Here is an 11,878-nt window from a genome sequence, read left to right on the forward strand (position 1 = left end):
CAAAAGTCTTCTGTTCTATCTTCACTAGTATGTGTTGTGAATTTGCTGTTTCATTATATTTAAAATTAAAATTAAAATGGGTTAATTACATATAAGTGTATTTTTTAATGTTTTTTTAGCCATAAGGCTACCAACTAATTTTTTTCCCTCATAAGACCATTAGATTAAAAAATGTGTTAAATTTTGGATATAAAAACTAACATATTTACATAAATGCCACTAGAGTAAAAGGTCAACAATCATCCTCTCTCTCCTCTCCGGTGAGGTTTCCGGCCAACTCCGACAGGTCTCCGGCCAACTCAGGCGACTACAAAAACTACTATCACTAACATCAAAAGCTACTGTCACTAACATCAAAAGCTACTGTCGCTAGCAACAAAAGTTACTCTGGTGAGATTTCCGACAATCTCTGGCGAGGTCATAAAAGCTACTGTCACAAGCAACAAAAGCTACTGTTACTAGTAACAAAAGCTACTCTGGTGAGATTTCCGGCAACCTCTGGCGAGGTCACAAAAGCTACTGTCACCAGCACCAAACGTTATTGTCACCAACACCAAAAAACTACTCTAACCAGCACCAAAAACTATTACTCTCACCAGCACCAAAAACTATTACTCTCACTAACAACAAAAGCTACTCTGATGAAATTTCCGATGACCTCCGGCAAAATCATAAAAAGCTACTTTCACTAGCAACAGTAGCTACTGTCACCAACACCAAAAGCTACTCTCACCAGCAACAAATGCTACTGGTACTAATACCAGAAAGCTACTATCACCATTAACAAAAGCTAATGTCACAAACACCAACAAGTTACTCTCACCACCAACAAAAGCTACTCTCATCACTATTAAAAAATTACTCTCATAAACGCAAAAAACTACTCCACTAACACTAAAAGCAATCACTCTTTCTCTCAACCACCCAACCCTTTCCAAGCACTACTAGATACATGTCTTCATACCCGACCTTCTTCAATCTATCATAAAATGTATCTCGTCTTTTAAAAAACAAAAAACAAAAAAGAGAGAGAGATATATAATTTTCACTAGCAAAACTACTCCCATTCAAAGCCTTCATACACAAATCATAAGTTACAACAAACTACCTCCTACTTTTAGATTCCAAAGTTTCTAAACGTGGAACTGCAAAACGTGGTTGAAATGGTACCAAAAGAACTCAAAATTAAAGCAAATCAGATCAACATTTGTGCATAGAAACAATCAGTTCAGGCAGCTTTCATTCTGATAACAAGAGCAACTATTGTTCTTCATAAGCCATCCACATTAAAAAGACAAGGAGAAGAATGACGGGCCTAACGACCCTCTTCAAGAGATCGATTCTTTCCTCTTTTCCTAACAGCCCTTGTCCTTCCTTACATTATCATTATCCTCATAGATCTTAACCTGAAATAGTATTCACATCCAAATTCATAAACCCTAGAATTTCCAGAATCTACAAGCCTTTAGACCTAGAATTCACAATCCTAACTATCTCACTCTCTCATTCTCATTTAAGAAAAATTGCAGAGAGATTGAGAAGAGTGATACTTACGAGTCTTTCTGTGGAGGAGGTAATGGCGTCGATCATCAAGGAAATTCAAATCAACAATTTGCACAAAATCTCATAGATTTGAACTTAACAAAGATCAATGAGCATCAGATCGAACAGAAACTTGCACAGCCAGCGGAATTCAAATCAACCATTTGCATGAGGTCCTACTGCGCCGACGGACGACTCCATAAGGTGCAGCGTTTGCCTCGGCATCCGTCGCAGCAGCCAGAGTCTGAAAGTTATTGTATCGTTGTCAGAGCTCAGCGAGACACCTCGGCTACCCGGCGAAGGAGGACGAGCTCCGATCCATGATCCTCAAGTTCGACAATGAAGACCATGAGATTGATTAAAAATTTGAGACAAAATCACAAAGATTCTGCTGCGATCTAGAGAGAGAACGCTTCATCTTCGTCTGCATGAGAGAGAGAGAGAGAGAGATAGAGAGAGAGCTTCGTCTGCGAGCTAGAGAGAGAGAGAGAGCTCATATCGGTTTGCTAGAGGGAGAGAGAGCTTCATTGTGGTATAGAGAGAGAGATGGAAATTAACTGAAACTGAAACAAAGGTAGAGAAAGAAAGAGACACCTAAGGGTAAAATAGGTATAGCCTAAAAAAGAGCTGATGGTTTGGGGCCTAAAGTGGCTTTATGTGTACAAAATAATTTAGGTGGCCTTATGACTAATATAAGTCTCAAAGTACCACTTATATGTAATTTTCTAAATTAAAATTTGTTTTTCATCATTCCACTTTTTCTCTCCATTTGTATTCAAACATCCGATTCTCAAACTTCAGATTTTTAAGAGAATATACCACTAATCCAAAAACTAGTTGGTCTACTATATCCGTTACATAGACTTCATAACCTCTACAAGTAGACGAACCAGTGCTACTGAACAAAAAGATAGTGGTAGGCTTCGGGTTCTGCCATGCTCTCCTCCACATTTCTTTCACTTTCCTTTTGCTTCCACAATGTTGTTTCTGTGGTAGTGACCTTGATACACTATTGATACTTAAGAAAGCCATGATTGGGCCTGGCAACTTGCGGGTACCATGCGGGTTTTTAATAGGCTAGATTCTTAACGGGCCGACACGGTAAGAACCCATTAGCTTAACAGGTTTTACGGGCTAAATTCGGCGAGTTTGCTGGTTACCTGTTGGAACCAGTTAAGACCCGTGAACAAATTTTTTTTTTCTTTTCAAAACTATTAGAACCCGCAAACCCGTAAGCAGATTTTTTTTTTTTTCAAACTTTTTTTCAAAGCAATTGTAACCGGTTAAAATTTATGTATATAATTTGATATTAGATTGAACAAACAAAAGCAAGGCACATACTTATATCAAAAAAAATTATATAATTGATTATCCACTTATAATCAAACACTAGCCCCCAAGCTCACAAGATAAGCAAGGATCCAAGGAGAGTGAAAGAATGAGATGCAGGTATATTAATTATACCATCAGTATAAGAAGCTTTGTATTGAACTATATAAACTGGAAACATAAATTAAAGCAATCAAGTTTGATTGCCAGTCATGAAAGCTTCAAGAATCTGATTTCTCTAGTTGTGTTTATGCAGCTAGTATACGTGGTTCATCTCAAATTTGTCTATCTCACATTCTCATGTCACTTATACACAATTTATTCCTACAATCCAGATCCTCAATGAACCATTAGCTTAGAGGTTCAGCAACGCCGATGCATGACAAGTCCTTTATTATTTGTCAAACAAATGAAGACATCCAAACCTATTTGCGAATATTTTCATTGAACTATACCAACATTGACAGATTTCTCCAACAGAGTCCTACAGTTTCGAGAAATTGAACCCCGAGGTTTAAATGCCAGGCCTAATTGGACCCCGAGGTTAAGGGCTAGACTACTGGGAGCACTCTTCCCACAACCACTGCTCCTTCTCTGGAGTTTCATGTGACCACCAATCAAGAGTTGTTGCTCTTAACGTGTCCAATTTGCATCTGCTTGGCTCGATTGGTGCAGAGATTGGGTTTCTGAACAAGCTCGTCAACCTCACCCTTGCCGAGAACTCCTTAATAGGGAGTCTTCCCCATGAGATGGCAAACCTGACTTATTTAAAGCTCTTGGACATCTCCAACAACTTGTTCGTTGGAAGATTTTCCGGAGAAATCACTCTCAGAATGACAGAGCTTGAGGTTCTCGATGCCTATAATAACATCTTCTCTGGTCCACTTTCGATAGATCAGCTCGTATAACATCTTCTCTGGTCCACTTTCGATAGATCAGCTCGTAAATCTCAAAAAGCTCAAACATCTAAATCTCAGCGGTAACCAATTCACTAGAGAAATTCTCAAAAATTATTCAATGATTCAAATCTTGGAGTATCTAGGCCTCAATAGTATCGGGCTCACCGGAAAGTTCCCTTCCATCTTGGCTCGGTTGAAGAATGTCAAGGAATTGCATATGGTCTATAACAAATTCGATGGTGGACTTCCTGAGTTGGGAATGATGGAGTCGTTGCAAGTGCTTGACATGGTTAGCTGTAACCTAAAAGGCACGATTCCTATCATTCTAAGCTTTTTGAAGAACTTACGTGTGTTGTTTTTACAGATTAACCATTTCAGTGGTTATATACTTCCACAACTTTCAGGTATGGTGAGTCTGACGGCTTTGGATCTCTCTCTTAACAAACTCACCGGAGAAATACCAGAAAGTCTCTCGGAGCTCAAGAACCTTGCCCTTCTCAACATGTGTGAAAACAATCTCAACGGGACTATTCCTGCTGGAATCTTCAGCTTTCCTTATGTGAACAGAATTGAGCTCAATGATAATTACTTGTCCGGAGAACTCCCGATGCAGATGCCTAGTGCCTGGCTTGAAACCCTCATTCTTTCTAATAATCAAATTTCTGGAAGAATTCCATCAACCATTGGAAATCTTCACCGTTTACAAATTCTTGATCTGGAAATGAATAGATTCTCTGGGCAAGTACCAGAGGAAATCTTCAATTTACAGCGGCTAGAGGCACTCTACATCGGGACCAACAATTTTGGTTGTTGGTATGCATATACCTCCCAGGCGCAAGTATCGGAAGCATAAGACTCGTATCGCCAATGTAGAAGTAAATGAAGCTCCCAGCCAAGGGTCCCAATACCCCTCGGGGTGATATCGAGACAAACATCCCACACTGAAAGAAATGGAACCAGGCTCCCACAAATTTGCTACATTAAGGGCATCTCCAACAACCCAAAGAGGTAACTGTTTTACTATTGCTTTCCATTATCCTTATCTTATAACGATACTGACTTAGGCATCAGAGCGTTGAAGGCCGGAACACCCGATCTTCCCTCTGACCTTCGTTTGTTTTACAGATAAGCGAGACAGATAATGGTAGTAGCAGACCATGACATCTCGTGATTTAGCTAGATCAGACTCCTCTCGAGACAGCTGAAACATTTGGCACTAGAAGGACTCCCCTTGCTCCTTTCTGGCAGAACAACACACCGCCGATGGCTACCAGCACTCCAGATACCAATAGCGACAATCCGCCCCACGAGGCGGCTACCCTTGAGGTCCAGCGCAAGCTCGAGTTCCAAAGCCCGAACACCGAGACAAGCTCGGCCATGACCATTGATGCGACCACCGCACTAGAAATAGCGATGCGTGACCTAATGGAAACACGTGCACATGTCGAGACTGAACGCGTGGCGAGTTGCGAACAAGGAAGCATTGGACAGGGCCCATCAACAAGAAACCCTGATTCTGACAATTGGTAGTGTCCCGACACCCGGAGCAGTGCTCACCACAGACCCAAACACTGGTCTTGCTGGCACTTTTGTGCCACCGAGCGTAACCTCTGGAAGCCCCACGGGCCCCACTCTAGGAAGCACTAGCTAGCACTGGACCCCAAGTAATCTACTTGAACTCCCTTCTTCTCCCCAATCAACTCGACACAGCGCCACCACCTCAGCTTGGCCCCGATATAGAGGGAATCTCGGGCTCCAATACAGTCGCAATTGCCAACATACCTCCACCTGACCCCAATACTCATTTGTTGCTCCAAATGAGCGAAACCATCGCCTCCTTGCAAGCACGGATTGAGAGTGCCGAGAGCAGGACCGGCAGGCTGGCAACTGATCACGGCTGGCTTCCAGGGAAAGATGGGACCATTCATTCCCCGGATACAGGCTGAGAAGCGTCCGCCGGAGGCCAAGCCCTTCAAGATTAAGAAATACAATGGTACCAAAGACCCATACCACCACATGGAAGTCTTTCAGTCCCTCCTATATGGAACCTGATACACAAACGCAATAACATGCCACGCGTTCGAGGAAAACCTAACAGACGAAGCCTTGCAATGGTTTCTTAACCTCCCCCCCTAATTCTATAGATAGCTTCCAGAAGCTCGGGGACAAATTTCTCCGCAGGTTCATCTTGTGCGGTAATGGCTATCGCACGACGCCTGACCTATTCAGGCTCAAGCAGCGGCCAAATGAGCTATTACAAGACTTCGTTCGCCGATGGCAAAAGAAAGCTACACAGTGCCTTTCCCTTGCACATCCCCTAGCGGCATCAGCATTCAAGCAAGCACTTCAACCGGGATACTTCCTATTGCAAATCAACACCAATCCCCCTGCGACATATGATGACCTCATCGATGCCACTACCGCTTTCGCGCAGGCCGAGTACGACACCTTTGGTCGCGATACCACCACCAATACACACCCAGTCAATGTACCTCAAGTCAACAACTCCATCGGGACCACAGATAGTAGGAGCAAAGACACCAATTGGGACAAGCCTATCCAACACAATGATAGAACCCCACGAAAGCGACAAGGTTACAACAATAAAAGGGACAAACAGTAAGGGAATAGCCCCGAGAAGCCAAAGTACAACTCATCAGGCAGTCGATATCGTGATGCGCTATATGGTGGCACCCGACACAGGGACAACATGAGATTTACACCACACTCTCCGCTTCTTATGAAGAAATGTGGAATAACCATAAGGACATCATCCCGCGCCCACCGCGGTGCAAGCTTGGCCAGACCAAACCGCAAGACAACGGCAAATACTGTATATACCATGAGGAAGCCGGCCACCCCACCAATATATGTTGGGCACTGAAAAAAGTCATTGAGCACCTTATTCAGAGCAGCCAGCTCTCACAGTATCTTACTCCCGCAACGGGAACCAACGCCATTGAAGTCTACAGACAGATCCTAACAATACATGGAGGCGCCCCAAGAGCACCCGAGACTCATCATCCACAGAAGCACCAATTCCCTTAGGGCCAGGAAGTATTGGGACTCAGCCATGGCTGCCACACCCCACAGGTGGAGTGGGACTCGATTGCTTTTAGTCGCAACGAGGACACCATAAAGAAGCACCATAACGACCCATTCTTGATCACCATGGTCATCGAACACTATCGATGCCATAGGGTCTTGGTCGATAGCGGCGCAGCGGTCAACGTCATGTTTGGTTGTTACTACGAAGGCCTGAACCGAGACAAGAAGAAACTCACCCAGGACCACGAGCCCCTGATCAGCTTTGCAGGAGAAATCACACAGCCTTTGGGATCAGACAATTTGCGGATCACCCTCGGTGGAGGCAGTACTATCGCCACCATGACAACACACTTTATCATCGTTAATTTCCCTTCTTCCTACAACGTCATCTTAGGACGAGACTCTATCTGAGGACTCCAATGTTTTGTCGCAGAGCACATGTTAATGATGAAGATCCCTACCCCTGGTGGCATCCTCACCATTCGAGGTGATCAGGAACTGGCGAGACAGCGTAACTCCATGACTGTCGCGAGGGGACATGACAGGCGAGAGGTACTCCTCACATCAGACTTGCCCTCTCCATCTGACAAGTAGAACGACCCAAGGGAAGATCCTGAGACTCTAGACGCCTGCGATACATGCATCAAAAAAAAGGAAGATAACCGCACACCCAAGCACACGAGACCAGATGCCTTGGAAGATCTGATATCGGTTTTCAAATCCTATACCCAACCAGAAAGAAAAGTCAAGATCAGTTCTAATATAGACCCACAGTTCCAAGCAGACTTAATCGCCTCCCTCAAGACCAGACAGGAGGTGTTTGCATGGTCATACACTGATATGTCAGGGATATCGCCAGAACTGCTGACCCACAAGCTCACCATCTTACCAGACGTCCCCCCTGTCAGGCAGAAAAAAAAGCCTTCACAGAAGAAAAATACAAAGCCATCCAGGTCAAGGTCATGAAACTCTAGGATATCGGGTTTGTCAGGGAAGTATCCTACTCGACATGGATATCCAACGTTGTGATGGTAAGGAAGCCCAATGGAAAATGACGCATATGTGTCGATTTCACCAACCTGAACAAGGCTTGCCCAAAGGGCAGTTTTCCCCCGCCAAGAATCGATCAGCTAGTTGACTCCACTACAAGCCACAACCTCCTTAGCTTCATGGACGCCTTCTGGGGCTACAACCAGATCACCATGGAACCTTCCGATCAAGAGCACACATCTTTCGCCACCGACAAGGGTTTATATTGTTACAAGGTAATGCCATTTGGTCTAAAGAACGCCAGGGCCACCTACCAAAGACTAGTCAACGCCATGTTCGCAGATCATATCGGGAAAATAATGGAGGTCTCTGTAGACAACATGCTAATCAAGAGCGTCACATTGAAGACCACATCAAGAACCTGGGCATCATCTTTGACATCCTGCTCAAGTATGGCATGCAACTCAACCCAGACAAGTGCGTGTTTGGTGTACTTGGTGGAAAATTCCTGGGCTTTGTAGTCAGCGAGAGTGGTATTTAAGAAAATCCAGAGAAGGTACAGGCCATCCTCAATATGGCACCGCCAAAGACAAGAAATGAGGTACAATCCCTCACCGGGAAGGTTGTCGCCCTCGCCTGGTTCATATCACGCTTAACCAAAAAATGCGCTCCCTTCTTCAAGCTCCTTAAAACTCACCACACCGAGAAAATCATTTGGGGACTCGAGCATGACAAAGCTTTTCAAGGCCTCCGAGACTACCTGGCATCATTGCCTACTCTTTCCAAGCCCATCCCAGGAGAAATCTTGTATATCTACCTTGCAATCACAGCGATCAGTGCCGCCTTGGTCAGATGCTAGAACAGTGATGAACTGCCAGTCTATTACACCAGCAAGGGGTTCAACGATGCCGAGTCCAGGTATTTTGATATAGAAAAGTTTACCCTGGCACTCCTCACAACTACCCGACGACTACGACAATACTTCCAAGCATACACCATACATGTCTTGACCAACCAGCCCTTGAAGCAGGTCCTCCAGAAACTAGAATCCTCGGGCAGGTTAGTAAAATAGTCTATCGAGCTCCGTGATTTTGACATCCATTACACGCCTCACACAGCTATCAAAGAACAGGCTACCGCTGATTTTATTGCCGAATTCATACCTCGAGAGGACGACGAGCCCTCTAATGAGACTGCATCGGAACCCAACACCACCTCGACATGGACTCTTCATGTCGACGGATCCTCCAATAGTAAGCTCAGTGGAGCCAGAGTGGTCTTGACAGACCCAGAGGGACATACATACGAGTATGCACTACAATTCAAGTTCAAAGCATTGAACAATGCAGCTGAGTATGAGGCACTCATAGCTGGCATCCAATTGGCAAAAGAATTGGGAGTCACGAGCCGGACAATCTTCAGCGATTCCCAACTAGTCGTAAACCAAGTCGGTGGAGACTTCCAGGCCAAAGAACCATATCTATCTCATTACCAATCACTCACCAAGGCCTACTCCAACGATGCCTCACCAGCCACACCATCACTCTGATCCCCCGAGCACAGAACACCAAGGCAGACGCTGTCGTCCTGTTGGCAACATCGCCGCCAAACACAGATATTAGGAACCTTAAGATGAAAATTCTAGAAAAGCCGAGTATCGACAAGCCATTCTCTGAAATATTTCTTACGGAGAGCCATCGTCCACCCTCGTACTGTCAAATTTACATCAAATATCCTAACTTTCTTTGCTTCAGTTCCAGAAGAACAATTCTCTCACCGAGTCCAACTCAAAGCGCTTCCCTCTTCTCTTATAGGGTCAGATCATATCTCTTCTCCTAACCAATGTTTGAAGTCTTAGATCTATGGTAGTTTATTTATCTCTTTGACATATGGTTAATCCCCTTTTTCTTTATCCAGTTTCATGGTTTTTATATTTTCCTTCAGTTTCATCTTCTTCAAAGATTTCAAAGAAGAGGCTCTACTCTCTAAGTGGTAATTCTTATCATTTGGGTTGGGTTCTGATTATTTGTGTGCTTCATGATTAATATAGTATTTGTATTTGATGGGTATTCACTATTTTGTGTTGGGTGTTCGTGATGAGTTACTGGGTTTTGAAATAAGTTCTTCGATGCTGAAGAAATTGATTTCAATGGTGATGTATCTGATTAATATAAACTCTTCATGATTAATATTATACTTGTATTTGATGGGCATTCATTATTTCATGACCTGCTCCTTAATTTGTTAGTTTATTTTGTACTCTGAATTCTTTGTTTTGAAATCTGGGCTTTCTGGTATGTTCTTTTGTTGGTTTCTTGTTCTTCAGTTTGCTAGGCAGGTTTTATTTCTTTGGTTGTTTTGCTCTTCGGCTAGTAAGTTTGTTTCCTCTTTCAATGAAATTTCATTTGTCAAAAGAAGAAAAGAAATTGTAACTTGATCAAAGGTGTGTTTGCTCTTCTGCATTTGAGTATTGGAATCCAATGAACAGAGCCAAAAATTGATAACCACAAGCATAGGGCTTATGGAAACTGCGATACTTCATATACCAAAAATGTATGCATCATACCTTCAAAGCAAATGTATCGAAATGGAATTGATTGATTTGTTAAAGAGGCTAGTTTGTCAAATGATGGCTGCTACTTCTACTACATAACTCATAAATTTAATTTTGAAAGATTTTGTTTTCACCATTTTCTACTGTTTAACATTGATGACTCTTTTGGTAATTACAATAGTTAAAATAATTTTTATTTACAACTTATCGAACATTCAAAATTTATATTTCATTCTCACAGCACTTCTAAAAATAGTTTACCAAACACTCACCTGCTTTCCCTCACAGCAAAGTCAGAAGTGCTTCCCCTCACAGCACAGCAATCCCAAACTAAGCCTTATTGCCTAGGGCTGGGCACGGGCCGGGTTTCACTTAAATTTTACTAGGCTCGGGGCCGGCCTTTCGGGCCCAAATACCTATATTTTACCATTTCTATATTTACTTTGCTATATATCCAACTTTCATTCATATCAAACCTGCTAAAGATTTGAATCAAAATACAATATCAAGGTCTAAAGTTCAAGTTGCAAATTCAAATATCCAGAATACATAATATCCAAATTCAAGTACTCATCAAGAACAATTAAAGCAACAATTGAAATACAAAGTGTCCAAATTTAAATTCGAAGTCCAGATTCAAGTACAAATATGCAATGAAATAGAAAGTCCTAATTCAAATGCAGCAACTTAGTAGACATTTTTCCGGTCTTCTATCCACCAAATCACCAGCAATGCAGCCATCCATGAATTGGCTTCCACCGTTTTCACTACAACAGCCATCATAAATAGATATAGATTTAGATATCAAAGAACCATTCAAGCTGCACAAAATAACAAAATGCGGCAAGCAAAGAATAATGCACAAAATAAGCAAAAATTAATGCAGCAAGCAATAGATCAAATACCAGCAGCCATCTTCGATTTTTTGGCCCTACAAGCAGCCTTTTTTGCTGATTGTTCACAACTCCAGAGCCACTAATTTGAAGCTTCCCAAAATCAAACCAGAACCTTAACTCTAGCACAATATCACAACAAGTCAACAAATGAACAAAGAGAAAGAGAAAGAAACTGAATAAAGAGAATTTCTGCATCAAAGAGAAACTAACCTGCCCAATCTGGAAGAATTCCTGAAGAAGAAACCCACAAATACTAAGCTCTGAAACCGAAACCCACAAATTTCTGAAACAATATGCTAACTGAAGGCTATGACTGAAGGTTGAGATCAAGTTTGGGAACTGAAGGAGTGAAGCCGTGAAGGTTCAGATCGAGTATGCCAACTGAAGGTTGAGATCGAGTTTGGGAAGTGGGAACTGAAAGTTTGAGATCGAGTTTAGGAACTGAAGGAGTGAAGCCTTGAAGGTTCAAATCGAGTTTGGGAATTGAGACTGATTAGGTTGCAGGTGAAGACCGTGAAGTGAAGTGAAGAGAGAGAGAGAGAGAGAGAGAGAGGTCTTGGCGTCGGCGGACATGGCTAAAGCGGCCGGATGAGGGTTAGGCTCAGATGGTTCAGATCGGG

Source organism: Rosa chinensis, chromosome 2 (assembly GCF_002994745.2).
Source record: "Rosa chinensis cultivar Old Blush chromosome 2, RchiOBHm-V2, whole genome shotgun sequence".
Taxonomy (NCBI): domain Eukaryota; kingdom Viridiplantae; phylum Streptophyta; class Magnoliopsida; order Rosales; family Rosaceae; genus Rosa; species Rosa chinensis.